The sequence below is a fragment of the Schistocerca gregaria genome, chromosome 2 (assembly GCF_023897955.1).
Source record: "Schistocerca gregaria isolate iqSchGreg1 chromosome 2, iqSchGreg1.2, whole genome shotgun sequence".
NCBI classification, from domain to species: domain Eukaryota; kingdom Metazoa; phylum Arthropoda; class Insecta; order Orthoptera; family Acrididae; genus Schistocerca; species Schistocerca gregaria.
Genome location: NC_064921.1, coordinates 298956916 through 298963706, shown reverse-complemented (window position 1 = coordinate 298963706; position 6791 = coordinate 298956916). Strand labels below are relative to the sequence as shown.

Sequence of the window (6791 nt, the reverse complement as noted above, 5' to 3'; positions counted from 1 at the left end):
TTGATGAAAGGGGGGGGGGGGATGTCTCTGGGTGGAAGGGAAAGATAGGAGAGCAGGATGGAGGTGGGATGGAGCCAGTGGGAGAAAGAAGGGAGAGTGGGGGGAAGGAAAAGAAAGGGGTTGGAAGTCTGGGGAGGAGGTGGGAGACGTGGGAGAGAGGAGGGTGATGAGAGAAAGGAAGGTGAGGAGGGAGAGAGGGAGCACTGGAGGAAAAGGGGAGGAGAAAGAGAGGGGAGAGTCAGATCTGGTAGGAGGGGTAGATGGAGAGAACATCATTAGGGAGAGGGAGATGGTGGAAGCCACATTGGAAAATGGTATGGAGAGTGTGAAGACGGAGAGCAGGTGGAATGCAAGAATACAGGCATGGCAGCAGGCTGGGATGGGCAAGGATGGGAAAGACAAGTGGGTGTGGGTGATCAAGCTTGTGGGAGATGTAAAGGATCCATATCCATTCGAGGGAAAGGAAAAGGTGCGGGAAGGAAATCAACTCGTAAATGACCCACGTGGGGGAAGGGAGGCGGATGCTTTAGACGAAGCGAAGCGCATGGCGTTCAAGGATTTGGATGGACTTGTAGTAGGTGGGATAGGCTTAGGAGGGGATACCGTATCTCCCAACATAATCATTTCAATGTGGCGGCTTACCACCACGTTACTGGGAGGATTGTATGCACACAAGATACCATTTTACTGGTCGAAGTCGGAGCCAATGACTTGCTGCCTCAATAACCTTCTCATTGTGCACGTACTGTTTCCCCATGGCGTGCAGATGGCCAAACAGATGGAAATCTTCTGTTAGCAAGCAAGGAACACAGCCCACACCTTTGAGTACTCCTTCTGGTGGACGAGTCTGTCAGCCCTAGCAACAGATACGTTTAGTTGGGCAGCGAAGTGTTTGATTGTAGTCCGTCTTTCACTTCGTATGAGAGTGTCTTCACGTTTCAATACCGCAGTGTTCGCAGCTATGTGCAGCCGGCCGGTATGCGGGAGATTGGGCACGTTTTTGCGACCCTGGTGATAGACGCCTCACCCGACGACTCACTGTACTTTGGTTCACTGTCATATTTTCTTAGACATTCTGTAAGTGCCTATGAATATCTGCGACACTCTGGTTTTCCGCCAAAAGAAACTCAATGGCAGCGTTCTGCTTGGACCGCACCTCCGTTAGGGTCGCCAATTTAAAGGATATGCATGGAGCCGCCTCCTATCGGATCATTATGAAACTATAGCAGCTGAAGCGGGAGTATTCCACGATGCACCGAAATAACATTTTTTCAACCGACATTCACTGAAATAGAAATGTGTTGCATTATTTATTGAACCCACCCTTGAAATAATAAGAATTCAATATTGAAACTAGAAATTCTAAGTTTGAAAATGTGGAAGAAAACGAATCTGTATCATTACGGCTGTTTATAACGAAATAATAACTATGTCATGATTATTTATTCGGTTCACTGAAACATCTAAATGTACCACATGTTATGACGTCACAGACTATACTTTCTGCTCCGGATAGCAGCCACATTTAGATTTAGCTCGATAATTAACGCTGAAATAATTCTAAACATAAATATGGAATTTTAGTCAGTCATTTTTACACGATACATTTCAGTAGAATACTGCAATCTTCTACTCTTGTCTAATACGCCACGAGACCAAGCAGAACTCCCTACACGTAGCCATTCAAACAGTTTGCTAAAATCGATCCCCACGGATATGAGTCCTCTGGATCTCTTTCTGGCATGGTCGCTTCAGAACACACCCGCAGCCACCCCTGTTAGAAACCGCGCTTCGGGATCTGACCTGAGCCCTTTGTGATTGTATCCACCTCAACGGAACTGAATTAAAATTTAATTAAATTCCCCCGAGGTAAAACTACACGAAACGAGAAACGCAGTTCGGGCGCAGCGCAGACGCTCGGAAATTTATCCTCGCTGCAACAACAACCTTACAGACCATTATCTCCCTCTCGTGGTTCAACAACTTTGTTCCGCGAGCCATTACTCTTGCGGACAGGGTTAATTTCGTGTCCACTAGAAGCTCCTGCAATTTGTAAAATGTTGATTTAAGTTGTGAAGTTGCAGGTGTAGGAAGAAATTTACTCCAAGCGGAGGAAAAATTACTAGATGCCCACCGTGAATGAAAGCATTCAGCTTTTTCTGCAGCCGCTGACACGTCCTCACGAAACATGGTGAACTGTCGGCATCTTAAAAATACTTAGTCACAGTCACATTTATCGATCCGCCTCGTCAAGTGTGTATTGATAGTGTCACACAGAAGCCATCTACTGTAATCGGTGCAGTTATGGCTACACAGGGAGCAGAGACCTTTCTTTTTGTTTTACGTTTGATGCAGTTACTTTTTCGACTGATTTGAAATTCCTATTGACGTTCTCTCCTGTATATCAATATTATACAGGGATCATTTCCATATACCCACAGTATCCGACGTCTGCAATAAAAAATTTTACACAGTATGATCGTCGTCTCTGGCAGTGGTGACGATGAAGTACGAGTATCGGGGCAGAGTGGAGTTAAAGTCCGTCACTGACATGCATATTTGTGTTATGTGTTTCCACTCTGAATTTAAGACAAATAGCAGGGCTGTTCCTTCAATAAAGCGTTTACAATTAGCTTCTTTCATTCTCCTCTCTGCTGAAACTATAGTGACGAATTAAACTTCATTTTCCTTCCTTTCTTTTCCAATGACATGTTCACAATTCCAGTAATATCAAATATGTCCATTTAAATGTTTATCTTTTCTTCTGGGCTTCGTGACATATCTTCACTTTCCTACTTTTTCTAGAGTCTCGTCTTTAACTATAATATTTGTTCTTTCCACTTTAAAGTACGAGTATTTTTAGTACTGACTGAACAATTTCAGTTTCTGCCCCGGTTTCCCGCTGTTTCAGTCCCACAAAATGCTTTTAGTCGTACCGATTTAGTGATTACACTTTTTTTATAATTTTAAAAGTTTTTGTCATGTAATGATGCCTTTCATACTAATACACAGTTTACCTAAGTTTTTTTTACAAACTACAACATTACGCACTTTAGAATGGCGAAACAATAACGTGCTTCGACTCAAATCCATTAGTAAACATCACAGGAGTATGTAAAATTCGAAAAAACATATTGCTGGCTTCTGACTTACATACAATAAACTCTACGATATATTGCATCATTGCATTGCTTAGACACACACACACCCAAACAACGATACACACACACACACAAATGTATAAACATTGTAAGATTTCCACGTGTGCAGAAAATCCAAAAACGTACAGAATGCGAAATTAATCGGAACGCCACGTTGTCACACGAACCAGTATATCCTGACATAGTGCTACTTTACTGTTTCAAAAGACATGATTGTTGAGAGGACATATTTCAAAAGGAAGGACATTCATAAAGCAACTTGGGTCTCTCCGGATGGACACACCCGAAACCAAATTAATCATGTTCTTGTAGATCGGAGATGGCACACTAGTAAAGAAAATGTTAGGACATTCAGGAGAACAGACTGCGATGCTTGTAGTTGCCAAAGTTCACCAACGGCTATCTACAGCAACCACAAGGTGTCACAATGCAGAACTTGTTAGGTTCGACACTGACAAGCTAATTGATGAAAACTTTAGAGGAAGGTACATGATAGAAATTTCAAATAGGTTTGATGCTCTCAGGACACACGAAGATCAAGACGAGGATGTAAATAAACAGTGGATCACTGTGATGAATAATATCAAAGAGGTAGCGAAGGTCAAAATAGGTACAATTAAGAAGAACACGAGGAAACCATGGTTTAATGAGGAATGCAAGAAATTGGTAGAGGAAAGGAGAAAAGCGCGACTAGATTGGGATAGAATGGGAGACGGAAAACTAGAGGAGTTCTTGAACTTGAGAAGGGAAGTTGGTCGTAGGCTACGGGCAAAGAAGAGGGATTATTTGAACAATCAAATTACAAAAATGGAAACAAACAGTAAAACAAAAAACATTAGGGAACTTTACCTAGACATAAATGGGTATAAGAAGGGCTTCAAGGCTAGGACTAATTCACTTCGATGGGATGTCGGGGGAATACTGACAGACCACAGTGCTATATTAAGTAAATGGAGGGCGTATTTTCAGCATCTAGCAGGAAATGAGCAGGCGTACGAAATACATACAGCAGAACCCCAGATACCTCAGCCAACGTTAAAGGAAATAAGAGGTGCAATCAACAAATTGAAAAATCATAAAGCACCAAAATCAGATTGCATAACTGCTGAATTACTTAAAAATGGGGGACAGAAATTGGTGAAAGTAGTTCACAAAGTAATAACTAAAGTATGGAACTCAGAGAGGATACCTGAAGAGTGGCAGGAGTCGATTCTGATCCCAATTTTTAAGAAAGGTGACAAAATGGATCGTAGTAATGAAAGAAGGATATCACTATTACCAGTATGTTCCAAAATTTTCTCGAATATTCTGCTAAGCAGGCTTACACCATATGCAGAAGAAATTGTGGGGGATAACCAAGCCGGCTTTCGGAGGAACAGATCAACTATAGACCAAATATTCACCCTGCATCAAATTTTGGAAAAGAAATGGGAATACAATAATCCAGTTCATAAACTTTTCATAGATTTTACAAAAGCATATGACTCAGTATTGCAGTCAAAATCGTACAGAATTCTTTTGGAAATTGGAATGCCAAAGAAATATGTTAGACTTATAGAAGCGAGTTTGAAAAACACAAAAAGTAGAGTACGCGTGGGGAAATTGGAGTTAGAACAATTTGTAATAAAGAACGGACTTAAGCAGGGAGACGCCCTGTCTGCGCTACTTTTTAGTTTAGTCCTAGAATATACTGTACGAATGGCAGCAGATAATTCAGAGGGTGTGGAGTTAAATGGATATACTAAGATATTAGGGTATGCAGATGATCTAAACATCATTAGCGATAGGAAAGAATCTGTAAGAGCAAATGCGAAGGCGTTAATCAAGACTATTGAAGATGTAGGTCTAAGGATAAGTGAAGACAAAACTAAATACCTGGTTACTTCTAGAATGACAACAGCAGTAGATCAGGAAATGTTAAGGGCTGGAGACATGCAGTTTGAAAAAGTGAACACATTTAAGTATCTAGGCGTGGACATCACTTCGAGAAATGAGATTGAATCCGAACTGAAGAAGAGATTACGGGCGGGAAATGCGTGCGACTTCTCACTGAATAGATTACTTTCATTACGGATATTGTCTAGGAATTTAAAGATTAGAATACACAAAGCTATTATTCTACCAGTTATGCTGTATGGGTGTGAGACTTGGTCTCTCCCTGTGGAAAATGAAAAGACGTTTCGAGTATTTGAAAACAAAATTTTGAGGAAAATTTTCGGTGCAAAAGGGATGACATTAGTGGAGAGTGGTGAAAACTGCATAACGAAGAATTTCACGAACTCTATTCAAGCCCTGACATATTCAGTATATTAAATCACGTAGGCTGCGATGGGTGGATCACGTAGCTCGAATGGATGAGGGCAGGGCAGCGCGCAGAGTACTGGTAGGGCACCTAGAAGGAAAACGTCCTGTGGGGAGACCGAGGCGTAGATGGGAGGACACTGTGAAGGCTAATTTGAGGAGCCTAGGTATTGTAGGTGAATGGAAGGATATAGCCCAAGACAGGGACATATGGAGAAAATAAGTTGCTGTGGTAATGGACTCTCGAGTCCGATATGACCAGTGAGTAAGTAAATACTACTTTTTGAGAGTATGTGGCTGACAAATCACAAATTTAAAGAGCTTACAAACAACATGTTCACAAGTAGAATTACCACTGCTGTATCCGCCAATGACAGCGATAGCTATGAATTGGACTTGTCCGTTTTGTGACTGCTCTCGTAATTGGTGTTCAACATACGTGACGTGCGAGCTGCTTCTGTTAGACGTTGGGGCAAAGTGCACGAAATCATTCAGTCGTGAACTAAATCGAGAGTAGGTAATAACTTTGGAAAGACCAGACTTCTTCCGGGCTAGGTGGACAGATGTGCTCAACGATTGACGTCGGGCGGATATAGCATAAAGTTCCTCGTATGTGAGTTAGGCACAATGCTTTCCGTGCTGTTTTCCGGCAACCTCAGCTGCCGCTTATTGGCAGGACTACTCAGGAATTACCGGAATTCATGTCGCCCTAAAATGCAAACCATTTGTGGCGTAGTAAGGCACATTAAACTAAACTAAACTCCGTCCGAAGAGGCCATGAAGGCCCAACGGTACGACCGGCTGCCATGTCGTCCTCAACTCACAGGAGTCCTTGGATGCGGATATGGAGGGGCATGTGGTCAGCACACAGCTCTGTCGGCCGTACGTCAGTTAACGAGACCGGAGCCGCTGTTTATCAATCAAGTAGCTCCTCAGTTTGCCTCGCAAGTGCTGGGTGCCTCTCGCTTGCCAACAGCGCTTGGCAGATCGGATGGTCACCCATCCAAGTGCTAGCCCAGCCCGACAGCGGTTAACTTCGGTGATCTGGCGGGAACCGGTGTTACCACCGCGGCAAAGCCGTTGGCCAGTAAGGCACATTGCCCACATAACATCATACTAGAGTGTAGCTGATTCATGTAATCACTCATGGCTTCACTGTGACACATCTTCGCACTTGAATCAACAGCCGTCTAAAGCTGAGCTGTGTGTAGGTACCTAAAGAGCGAAAGGCTGTCACTTCCAGGATTTTGAATTAAAACAGACGTTTGCCATACTTAAAGTGAGATAAAACTTTCTAATACCTTTTGTAATAATAATTAACGCCTGTAA

The 6791-nt window shown here is 42.7% G+C and overlaps 1 pseudogene; it reads right to left on the bottom strand.

Moving 5' to 3' along the window:
* Window positions 1-6429: 6429 nt before the first annotated feature.
* Window positions 6430-6547, bottom strand: LOC126337281 (5S ribosomal RNA; annotated as a pseudogene).
* Window positions 6548-6791: the final 244 nt, after the last annotated feature.